Here is a 13,121-nt window from a genome sequence, read left to right as displayed (position 1 = left end):
CCAACATGCACCCTCTAGCTGAGACACTGCCGCAGTCCAGCCCCACCCAAATTATCAGCATAATTATAACTTGACCTGGCCACGGACTCACTGTAAATAACTGAGTTTGGTTTGCCAGGCTAGGTTTGTCATTTAAGCCAGCATCCCAGAGGAGCACTAGGTACATTATACAGTGTACATGTATGTGTCTCCAATTACTGGCTCATCAGGTTAGGTCATATATCATTGGTTCATTTGCTGGTCACTCTAGACATAGATCTACATGTATTTAGTCCATCGCATTTATCTTTACAATTGAAAACTGTGGCTTTTTTCAGTAGGAATATTTTATGGGGGGGGAATACCTCTTTCGAACAAGTATCTCTTTCTATGAGAAGCAGAGTTGTCTTGTTGTCATAAAAAAGAACCCAAATTAAGTTTGAAATGTTTCCTTACTACCAGAATAATATTTACAAATTGAATGATTGTGATACTAGTAATTCATGAGATGATAAAATTACTGTATTTCTGAAGGAGAGAGTGCTTCAGATTTACATTGCAAGGAGAAGGCTATTTGAACATTCCACTTGTTGTTGCCACATCCATCTTTTAGAGTAGGCGACAGTACTGTTCCTTATCTGTCAACACACATTGAGCCCTCTAACATGTTTTCAGACATAGGCCCATTACACAGCAAAAGAATAAAGTTTACCTGAGAAGAAATGTCAGCCCTCTGTGATTAAGCCTTCACTGCATGTGCTTATTTAGAATATGTAACCATATTCTCATGTAATAATGAACTGTACTAACAGAGACATTCCAAAGCTAAAATCCTATCCAGAGAGTCTAATCATCTCCTTTTTTTGCTAAATATATTGGCTAAGCTTGTAATTAGTTGTAGAGCTATGGCTATTAATTAAAATCTGTGCATCAGAGACTTTTAAAGAATATCTCTGAAGCTGGCAATCATGCAAGTATTTATGTGTATCTGTAAGAATTCATTTTGGGCAATTTCATCACAACTGTCACCTACGCAGATTTTATTGCAAAATAAAAAGGAACTGTTTAATTGATGTAAGTCTTGGCAAAATCACATCATTTTGTTCAAGAAAACTGTTAACAATTTAATAGCTTCAAATTGAAATGCCAGTGAAAAACAAAAGAAAACACAATTATAAAGAATGTGAACAAAAAGATGGGCGAGCTGAAGCATTAAGAACCAGAATTATTCAAAAAGTAATCTAATTAAATTCAAAATCAAAATTAGCATAAAACCAATTGCTTGAGTCTGATAACCGTACCCTAAGGGGCCCCTTATACATTTATTCTCCTAATGATATTCATATAGACAAGCGAGAAATGTAAGAGGCATACTCCAGGGCACAATTCACAGTGATGGATACCTTGCTATAACAATCTGTGTTGAGTGTTGATGTAGCTAACCCCGGCCGGCAAAGTGTCTGCCTACGCAGCCCAAACATTCATGCAGACATTAGTGAATGAAGGAGAAATATCCAACAGAATTTAAATTTGATAACAGCAGACTTACATGTATACTCGTTTTGTAGCCTAGGGGGGGGAATTTGTTGTAAAATGGGAAGCAGTCTGTCTCAAAGTGTGCTGTTGAAATGGGGAATCTTGACCAAGAATTTATCGGTAAAGGGGCACAGTGTACATTTTGAATCGTTACCGTGTGCCCTGAGCATGAGCTGTAGAAGGTAGTGGGCCTGTTTATTTCATGCTGATCCCTATCGCGATCCGTGATCCGACATTGGTTCACTGACACCAGAACCCACCCAATGCATACCGCGAACCAATTTGGGGATCACTGATTGAGATCCAGATCCACATGAAACAAACAGGCCCAGGATGTGACTTAGTTTGGAGAGTGTGTGGTGAGGCAAGGGCAGGTTGATATACATGTAGTATACACGGTACATGATCAATAAACTAAGATACATAGGCTTGTTCTAAGTTTTCACTTGTGATGTCGTCTACACAACCAATTCCTGACAGTGTGGTCAGTATCTACATGTAGTACATCACAATTCTTCCTTTCTTTTGTTGCATTGTTTTGAGAAAAGGATGAATTCTTTTACTTGATTTAGTACGTGTACAAGGAATTTCCCTCTTGAAATTAAATTGTATGGTCTTTTTAAATTTTAGGGTTTAGGCTCAATTTTTTAGCTACATCTATAGGGTGTTTGCAGAAATCTAATGTTAAATTGTCACCCTTGTTTTTTTTATAAAGAATGTTTCTTGTCCAGTGTCACATCCTGTCATCGGTCTTGAAGCTTTTGGGGAAATCAAGTGGTTGGAAATTGTATGTTTTTTCCCAAACTCTATTGGCATTCCAAAGAGACCATTAACTTGCCAACAAGATTTCCTGACATTTCCCACTCGTGAAACATGCACTTCATCCTTAACATATCCATAAATCACGCTTTCTGGAACTCACCCTCAGTTTATGCACAAACCTTTTCTATAGTTCAAGGCACACTTTCCTGTCACAGAAAGCCTTTTTTTAACACTTTTACAACATACAGAATACAACCATTGACACATTCAGCCATAAACACATTTATGAGTTCTCCAGTTTCTTTGTAAAATTACTATTTTGTCTGTTTGCTAGGAGAAGCAAATTAAGGTCCATTCCTGTGTAAATGTAATTGGTGATTCCATTGTCGTAAACTTGTCACAGTTTTCCCTGGATAAGTGTCTGGTTTAAATCTGATTCTAATTTTGCAAGATTGTAAGTGCAAAATGATAACAGGAACAAGTACTTTGGGTGGTTAACGTAATGTCTCAAACTAATTGCATATTCATAGTGAAATTTCCAGTCAGGCATTCAGTCCTGCACTAGTTGCCCAATCTCTCAATTCATTTATAAATCATTTATTTATAAATCAACCACTCATCTCTGTTGAGTAATCTGTGAGTGAAAGCAACAAACATTAACCAAAGTCAGAAAGTATCAATTTCTTGTTAAGTTCATGATACCAGAAGCCTGCTCATGATTGTGACCTGAACACTTGCCTGATTTGAAAATGGTAATCAGTCCTCATTCTGTCTACCAAACTTTTCAAGTTCCAAACAACTGTACAGTTTACCTGGCACTTGTAGATAGATACAGTGTAAATGCTTCTTTAACTCAAACTGATTTGTGTTGTCTACCTAGGACAGTCTGCTACAGATTCAAATCGGTCTAACCTGATAAAAGCACCATGGCCCAATTTTATGGCACTGGTAATCATTAGCCCACAAATGTTCTACGAGTGGAGCCCTCTTTGGCAAATTTCATAGAGATCACAAACAGTATAAGTATAACTTTTCAGAGTGCAGTTGCACATGTCTTGGGAGGCCGATGTTCATCTACATCATGTAGAATGGTGAAAGGGCATGCATGTCTGGGCCAGTCTGGGCCATATGCAGCTGTCTTCTTTTGCAGTTAACTGTCTACTACTCAGTATTTTGATGGCCATAGGGCAAAGCTAATTAAAATATTCAACATGTCTGTCATCAATCTAACAAAACGTTTAGCATTTTTAAACCCTCATGTGCAAACTGCTTGCACTTTTCATGAGATAAACTTGACTTTTTTGGCAAACTTCAGTAAGAAAGAGGAGAGAAATGAATTGGAATAAACTGAGTGGGCCCAACTAGAATATTCATCTATGGTGGCGCAGTTTGAATTGATCAGCTGTCTGAACATGATGAGGCTGGCACTCCAGGAACCATATTGTCACAAGTACATTTTTGCTACTCAAAGCAAAAAAAAAGAGATGTCTGAGGAGTTGAGACTATCCAGCTGTGACAGGAATCAATTTCTGTGTACAAATTGGCTGACATATTTTGCACTTTGTCTCTACCTAGAGTGAACCCCTACAGCAGCGACTCATATCAGCATTCCTTTTTAACTAGGGAAGAAGGAGAATCTGAATTATGATTGCATGCACTGTACTTTGACTTTCCTGATCATCATGGAACCACTTGCTCTATTTGAAGTCAGTAATCAATTCAATTGAAAAACAACAGATGAAATGTATGTTAATTGCCTCTGCCTGCCGGATAAAAATTGTTTTGAAAACGAGTTTGTGAAGATGTGAATGCACACAGGCTTTGGGGTGGTTGCACTTTGCCTCACAGAACTGTACAGAAGTTGGTCATGTGAAGTGACCTGCTCTGCTGGTCCAATCAAAACGAGAAAGATAATCTGGAAAGGAGTGACCAGAGATAAATGAATTTTAATTAGAGATGGCAGATTCATGTATCGCTTTCAAGTACTGTTATTTGGTCGTTAATCAGATTCAGGCAAATGGTTTCTGTTTAATCGAAGTTACAATAGCTTATGCTAAATAAAATATTTGGCATGGAAATCGTTTGACAGTGGATTGCTTATTTAGTAAGTCAGATATACTAGTAAAATCATTCTCAGGTACATTTTGACCCTCGTCAGGTAGTCCATAACATGAGTATTGACGGTGTGTTTCATTGTATTGTTTTTTTGGTGTTTTGTTGTCACAGTATGACGTATATGTGTACATGTAGGCAGTGGCATAGCTAGGATTGGGGCACAAAGGGTGCACCAGCATCTCATGGGGGGGGCCACCAGCTTTCAGTGGTGTGGTTTTTTGGGGGGTAAGTTTTTGTTAGCCTTGTTCAATAGCCATTCATTCCTTTTTTTTCAGTGGGGGTACCGGGGGTGGGCACAGGAAATTTGTGGAGAGGACATGTGTCCCCCTCCCCACTACGCCACTGGGTGTAGGTCATTAAGGAGAATTACAGTCAAGCAGAACAAGTACAGGTAGTTAAAGTTTGCCAAATTTTGCGTGTTTAAGTTTAATCCACAACAAAACCCAAGCATTCTCCTTCCTATATCTGTATGCATGGTGTATTGCAACTGTCTGATCATTTGGGATTGGTTCATTCGACAATGTGTGTCTGACCACTGACAACCTTTGAGACTGTGGTATTTATAGCTTTAGTGCTGCCAAACCGGATGAGAATCCTGTCAGGAAATACTGACCAGATTATACCCATAACAATGAGAAAAGGAAGCCGAAGCGTGGAGGTAAAAGGTCAACTCTTAGTCAATAAACAAGTTTGTGTGAAATACATATGGGCAAGGCCAAATTGTACATGTACCTCACTTGGTTAGAATGGATAAATCAAAGGATCTAGTCAGAAACCAAAATAATGCTCCTTTCCTTTGGCACTGTTAAACAAATTTTTTTCCGACTGCTTTTTGATCATTCTCAGAGTGAGAGTTTTCATCCGTCTGTTTTTATTGTTTTACATGTGCATGCATAGAGGCCATAAAATAACTGTTTTATTAATTTTTAGTTTAATTTGTTTTACTGTATGATCAATTGTGTCGTTCTCTCCATCTCTTTTTTGGGGGCGTGGAGTGAGAAATTGCCATCAGAACTCAAATCATAGATGTAAACGTAGACGTCTCAATGTCATGTGGCCAGCCTCCAGTGTGCAGTCATCCTATCATTATGAGTTCATCAAAATAAATTGATCCATGTATGAAACATGTAATGGTTATATAAGGTAAATAAGTTAATACGTATTGATCCTTGACTCCTTGTCCATGAAAGACAAGGTAGTTATATTGGTGTGATAACTTACTGTGATGTCCTGATTGTAATGTATTCTTGCTTGTAAATCATTTGCATTCACATTTCCTCAACAGAGTCCCTAAAAAATAGAGAACATATTTACCAAGACCTGCAGTGTACAGAATTTAAACACTGGATTTTATTCACTATGTTGTTTAAAATCATATCACTGTGATGTGTTAGCGCTAGCTAACACATACTGAGAAACGATAACCTCAGTCCGACCCCTATTAATATATTTATCCATCACCATGGACCCATCACCCCCTGATCAGCGCAGTGCAGTCCACCCCTGTTCGCAAAATGGACTGGCCCTCATTAGTATGCACCCCGCATCATTGACATCACTGTCTCTCCTCCCTTGCATGCTGTGCATACATACTGACTTCCCACATTGCTCTATACTGCTAAGCATTGATCATCTGCCTGCATTGAACATTCTCCCGATAAACTCTCCGACACTCCTGTCTTCCTCTGGCCAACGTTCATCCATGCAGTCATGATCAAAAGGTCAGTTCCATTTTGTTTTGTTTTTTCTATACTCCCATCTTAATATCATTAAATACTCTCGTTACATCAAGGCACAGCGTACGGCATAACATCAGTGCCATACTTTGTAATATATTTGGGCTACCAGCATATTGTTGGCTAGATTTCTACCGTGTTGAATGTTGATGTGTTTACTTCTAATTAAGTGCTCTCTACTGGGTACTTTCATTGCATGCATGTACAAAGGCAAAAAACATGTTTTCATGAAAAACACACTGAATGCATGGCAACTATGTACATGTAAGTTACATTGTATTTTTGGTGGCACTTAGTGTAGGGATGTGTTTTAACAGTATGGCCGAGTACCGAATTCTAAATTTAGTGTTTGGAAGTGTACATGTACACATACAACATGTGTAGTATTGTATATCCTAGTTATAGTGAGATAAAAATGAAAAATTAAAAAATTAAAAACTGAAATTAAAACAATTTGTTTTCAGGAAGACACCTGTTCTTGATTTGACCATCAGATTTTCTATTACTTAGTAAGATTTATGCATCTGTTGTTACAATTGCATTTGTGGCTCCTCTGAATTTAAAACTAATCCTTGGCAACTGTGAGCTAGATTGAATATGTGGAAGTCGTGTGCTTAACAACTTGTTCATGAACGTTGGAAGAAGATATAGGCTGACACATACAGATATTACACTGAGTGCATTGTGAGTTACAGGCTTAGATGAAGATCAAGTGCATCCTGCAGTTGTAATATGATTTTCCATCCCTTGGGTGTTACAGTTTGTTTCAATCAAAGGCAAAACAGGAAGGAGCAGGTAAATGCATAAAGAAGTTTGGTTTGACAGGTTGTTTGTTGGAGACTTGCTGAAAACATGATTTCATTTATTCATTCATCAAACTGAGGAACACTAAATTTCATGTTCAAACCAAACACAATTGGCATAAACAGTTCGCCAGATGACATTCTAGAACCCTGACCATTAGAATCCAGGTGTAGAGTGTCACAGACTTTGTCCATATATATTGTTAGACCAACTCAGCAAGGTCGCATATGTGTGTAAATCAATCAAATATGTGACACTAATATTGTGCATATGAATCAGCTTAGACTTAGCAAAATGAAGGTCTAATATTAACACAGATATAGTTAGAGAACACTCGGTGGTCAAGCTACATACTGTACATGTAGTTAAAGGGCCTTGTTTATACATTTTAAACTTTCTGTACATAAATCTCTTTAGCTTCTGTGACTAATTTAATTTGGTCTGGGTGATCGTCATTTGGGGATCATTTGTCAGGGAGTACAGGGAACAGCATCAATTTATTATTGTACCATGCTGTATATGTTTGATTTTGTTTGTATAGTGGGAAAAAACATTATGTGACTTTGTGTTTCAAAAATGCACCTGAAGAAGGGGAACACATTTCTTTTCTTGTTTTCAGTTGATTACCCTTGCACCTTGAACAACTATTTTATAACGATAAAGGACTTCATTTTCCTCAGCACCTGCAAATGAATTGAAATGTTACATTGATCAAAACATCTAGAACAATCTTCAAATACACACAAACTTTAAACCCTTCTCATGACTGGAATAGTGCTTGTGTTAACAGTCTTGATCTTAGCAAAAGTTTTTAAAACGTGTTCCAGGAGAAGAGACAGCTAGAATTCACAAGTGTGTTTTACTTGAATAATTTCATGCAGTTATGTCAGGTAGTATTGTCTAGCTCTTTTTAGGGACTTTTTTTAAATGATGTACTAATTAAAATGGTGGCACACATCTCAAAGTGACTCTTTCAGGTGATGACGTCATTTCAGAGATAATGAATGAACTGAGTTTTTGTATGACATCTTTTGAGCTACTTTCTAACATGGTTTTCAAGATGTGAGGTGTAGTGTTAATCGTGTATATGTAATGAAAAATGTTCCAGAATGGCTGGTTTATCAAAGATAATCCCACTGATCTCTTATTTGGTTCTTCTGAGGCAGGTGTACTTGTCAGTGAAATAACTGTTGCAAAATTAGAGTCTCTGTGCAAGACTTGAGGTTTGCTTCCGTACAAAAAAATTTCACAGAAATTCCCCTGATATTCAGTGGTGCCAATTTCTTTATTCCTTACTCCTGTGGTGTGTTAAGGCTCAAAGAAAAAAATCTGCCAGTCAGTCAAAACAGACCCCCCAAAAAATTGATCGCATATATAGTTCTACAGGCAGTCGCCATGGGATTTCAGTGTCGCCCGTAGTGATCATTTCTTGAGGCCAGGAGGCCTGCCAAGTGGGTCAAGTTGACCTCCCACGAGGAGCCTCATCAACTCTGTGGAATCAGTCTGTCTGTATCTCTCCACCAGTCCCTGCTGGCAGTCTTAATACCATGGCTACACAGCCAGCGCCAAGATTCTTTCCAACCAGAACTTTATCTCAGCCATAAAAGCTCAGCTCCATGGGCATCTTATTGGATTGTGTGATATAGAATACACGTGAGTCATTTTGCCTCAGTACACACTTTCTTGATCTGCTCATACCTGAAAATGGAATTTATGCTGAACAGGGCAAGGATTCAAAGGTGTGTGTGGCATGGTTTGGTCCCTCCAGATTGCACGGCGAGATTAGCTGTATTGTAACTGATATTTTGCTTAGGGTAGGATCAAGGATATGCTTGATGGACGGTTCGAAAGCAAAGAATATCTTGAAGGTACAGGTCTCAACAGTTTAGTTTTATTCATCAATGACATTTGGTTGAATGTGACTACATACAGTGGGATGATTGTGTTGAATTTGATTTTGGCATGTTGTTTACCAGTCCTGGCAATAAATCCCTTTCCTATTGACTTACAGATGATTATCTTGTGCTCAGAAAAGAGTTCAGTTGGAAACATCTCCAGTTTAAAATGCGAGGTGACAAATTGAATACCTTTCTTAGTATCTATCTGACTACAGCAGTACATTTGATTTAAGGACTAATTTTTGCCATACCTGAAAGCTTTGAGTTTAATTTGATATCATTGCTCTCAAGGATTCTTTATCAAAAATAAGATAAGTAGTCAGAAAATCAACACCAAAATACAAAATTAAAGTTTCTTTTATTTTCCTGGTTGTTTTATTTTAAACTTGACACTCACAGGCAGTGAAGAAATTTGCATTGGTGAATTAATGAGAAAACAACTGCTCTTTTGCTGTGCACACGTGACACATTTGATATTCACAATGAGATGCCATATATTAAGTGCATTTGTCAATATCACCTTAATTGAAATGCTTATTTTTACTGTATTTTCTTCAATTTTGAAGTCATCTGCAGAAATACACAGCATAATGTTGAATTTTTAAACAGAGCACCACTTTTTTCAGTGTGATTCATGATACATTGTAGATGTCACAGACTTTGAGTGGAATCTTTCAAACAATTTTAAGATGGACTTCAAAACCAGTTAAACTCAGAAGAGTCAATCCTATGTCTTGCGTAAAGTTATTACATTGAGGGTTTGTGGTTGGAATTGTTTGATAAGGGGAAAAGACATGGCTAATCACATGCCACAGAAAATTATACACATTGTCTGCGGCCCCAGTGGAGAGGATTAGCAGTATTGGCAAATGATGAACAAGAAATTAAAGTGACAGCATGTTAGTATTCAGGCTAGCATGCAAGATGACAGTGAGCTGAGATCACGCAACTTACATGTGTTTCACTGTATATGATTGTCAGTAAACGTTGATGGGAATGAATAAGTCAACAATATAATTTGCAAATGAGTCCACAGACGTAAGGGCTGGGGGGCCAATGGCCCCCCCTGAAAAGATAGTGGGGGGGGGGCAATTGCCACTTCTTCTGGAAGTGAGTATAATTCTAAGCCTAAAAGCATATTTGGCATCAGTGTCGAAGTACACATGATTTTGATTAAAAATCCTAATGCCATGTGGATTTTTCACTTGTGACTGGTGCGTGGTAGTTTTGTATCAATGAAACAAATCTTTCAAATTCTGTGGGGAGTACTTTTATTAATGACTAGTGATTTGTGTGATAAAAAAGAAAGGACAACCTAATCACATTCCTCATAGACTTGTGTGGGTATTAATCGTACTTCCTCTTTATCAGTTTTATTTATTTTTAAATGTATTAAGCTGCAAAAAATATTTTGCCACTCTGCAAGACTGAAATAAGCAAGCCTGTTAGATTGAACACTTGGCCAAACATGGACCAGTCATTAACACAATATCTTCCCACTTCTACCATATTGTCCTCCATTCCCCAATGCCCGTCATTGCCTGTCTCAATTCCCCCAGATGGGCCGTGCTTGATTAGACCAACATGCTGTATAATCACAGCCGTTAACCACGCTCTGCACGCGCGCATGCATGTACATGTAGATTGTACCTCGGGGTGCTCGTGGCCTGACCACCATGGATGAGTCATACAGGCCCTTGTTATCTATCCTCCACATCCATTTTTTACCTCCATTTTAAAGAGCGTAACTGATCTGAGTGAAACCTGTTTGAATGCAGTATGCTTGGATCAAAGGAGCAGTTTTCTTTTTTTACCAGTCATTATTAATCACGGTACTCCTCCCTAGAATTTGTTGAAGATTTCTTTCACTGATATGAAAATTTGACTAAGGTGGATGACTCATACCAATACCAATGTATTTGTAATCTAAGTGCAATATTTCAGTTGGATAGATTATTGTAGCAAAAGACACCTGTAACTATAAGAATCAAGCCTCAAATTTCTTTATGATTACTGGCAATTTGAATATTTCAATTTAATTTGTTAGACTGTAAATGGATTGATTTTTCATATTTAACTTCAGGTAATATCATTTTATCTCTAATTTTCTTTTTAAGTGAACAAAGAACATTTCTATGTGAAATTGTACAAAATAGGAACCAGATGATGAGTTCTTAAAAGCCAAGTTTGAGGCAACATAATGTACCTCATGACACACCTGTATTAGGTCATTGACAAGAGTGATCTTTTTGTGCAAAAAAAAATATAATTCTGAGAGACCTTAACATTGTTTAATCTGTATAGCCTTTGATAAATTGATTTGTTGCTGAGTTCTCCTTGATTTCTCCTTGGCTTTTAAAGATATGAAATTCTTTCAGATGCACATTAAGTTTGTCTTCAGTGTGAAAACTACATGCTGACTTAATTTGTAAATTAAAAGGTACAGATGAAGACATGATCATCAAAAAATTGAAGAGGTTATAAGAGGTAACAAGTTTAAGGAGACGTAGATGTCTTTTAAGAAGTACAGTACACATCACTAATGAATTTTCTTCCTCCTGCTCAACTGTCCTTGCGATGAAGTACCAGGCTGTCAGTCTCTCCACATTGCACTCATCAACAGTGAATGCCGAGCATACGTCATTTATTCCAAAGCACTTTTGGCATTCCCCGAAGTTCGTCCTCATTAAATGCATGGTTCACTGCAATGGTTATATTCACAGATTGAGATATTTTTGGTCATTCCAGGAATGATTGACGGCCACTTCATAGATTGAGCATAATGATTTATTCAGGGATGGATTATTATAAACAAAAAATAAAGGGTCTGTCCATGCACTCGAGTCATCCCAGTTGAAGTGATTGGTTTTCCACCAAAATCAAGTTATGGGCATAATCAAGTTGCACAATTGCAGGCTGAATAAACTGATCTTGGGAAGTGTAAATGCTGAATGGCATGTGGCCATGGCAGTATCCATATCTGATGTCTAGAGCTACATGTACATGTCGGTGTAGTTTCTTGGCCAATGACAAATTTGTTGGCACGGTTACATGCTGACATCAGACCAAGCCCTTGCTGTGGCTGGAAGCCTGTTAGGGACACACCTTTTTCCTTGCCAAATTAGTGGTCAAACCTGATCATTCATTCTGCTAGTTGTACTTGTTAAGGTTTTTCTGTCTAAAAACTGTGAACAAGAATTGTTTGAGGGTCATGAGTAGATTGCCATTTTGTAAATTAATTTTAGCCTTAAGGTAATGACATTGAAGCAGACTATGCTTGGAGATTTTCTCTGTATGGAATATAGCACATTGAGTTTATCATGGACTGAGATCAGCAAGTGTACTACCTGTATGCATGTACTTATGCATGTAATGCGATGTGAATATTTAGTCATCCTCTTTAATAGAAGGGCATGGTTTGTTTAGTTTCCTGTGTTTGTTTGTTTGTTTGTTTGTTTGTTTTTAATATGTGGCAGGATTGGATGAACATTTCTGTCTGTCAGCCAAAGAGAGTACATAGAGTGATACAAAGATTCGTTCCTGATTATGTATATGCTGTGGAGCATCTGAAGAGAAATTCATGCATGGATGAGCTGTGTAGGCAGCTGCAACATGCTGGCTACATCGATCTTACCTGAATAATTCCAGACTGGATGACCGATGTGATTAGCTGTGGCTCCAAGGCTAATCATCCCTCCATCTTAAGGACATACATGGCGGCTCTGACGTCAGTAATGCAAGAGTAGAGCACTTAGGGAAAGAGGAAAATGTGTGCTTGCAATAACAAGGAGGAGACGGGGGTATAAAAGAGGAAAGAGAAGATGACTGTTGAGGTGAGAGGATGAGGTGCAAACATCTGCTCAGAGAAGGAAGAGGAGATGAGACGGAAGCAGAGAAGTGAAGTGAAAGAAGAGGAGAATAGGTTGAGGATGCAGGGATTTAGGCCCTTGAATTGGAGATTCACATACAGAGTTCCTGTAAACATGTGGGGGCCCTTCTGCATCTTTACAGGATGCAGAAAAGGGATGTTAAAGAGAAGAATTGCTTGGGGGTGCAGGGCTATGTGGTAGGCTCTTGAATTTGTGATTCTTTTATTGTAAATGCAGTGGATGTTAGACAGGTATATTTTGGGTTTTCCTGTACACTTGTGGAGCCCACCTGTATCTTTAGGGATCTAGGAAGGGGAGTTAAAGAGAATTGCTTGGGGATGCAGCTGGTCCTGGAAAAGGATCTGCCTTTGGGAGCAAATACAGTGGGCATAATTCATGTTCATCCTCAATGCATAGTGACT

General features: G+C 38.1%; 1 protein-coding gene across 8 annotated transcripts in view; it reads left to right on the top strand.

Moving 5' to 3' along the window:
* The window catches only part of LOC110973190 (tripartite motif-containing protein 2-like), a 32,341-nt gene that overhangs the window by 6,515 nt on the left and 12,705 nt on the right, over positions 1-13,121 (top strand). Inside the window, exon 1 of one of the 8 annotated variants that reach the window (XM_022223808.2) lies at positions 5,793-6,113. The exons of the other annotated variants lie outside the window; for them this stretch is intronic. The gene's annotated coding sequence lies outside the window, so the exon portion shown is untranslated. Of the gene's footprint in view, positions 1-5,792; positions 6,114-13,121 lie in introns of those variants that run through there. 8 annotated transcript variants of the gene reach the window in all.

This window comes from Acanthaster planci, linkage group LG02 (genome assembly GCF_054643075.1).
Source record: "Acanthaster planci isolate LZ-2023a linkage group LG02, COTS_SCS, whole genome shotgun sequence".
Lineage (NCBI taxonomy): Eukaryota > Metazoa > Echinodermata > Asteroidea > Valvatida > Acanthasteridae > Acanthaster > Acanthaster planci.
This window is presented reverse-complemented; position numbering and strand designations above follow the sequence as displayed.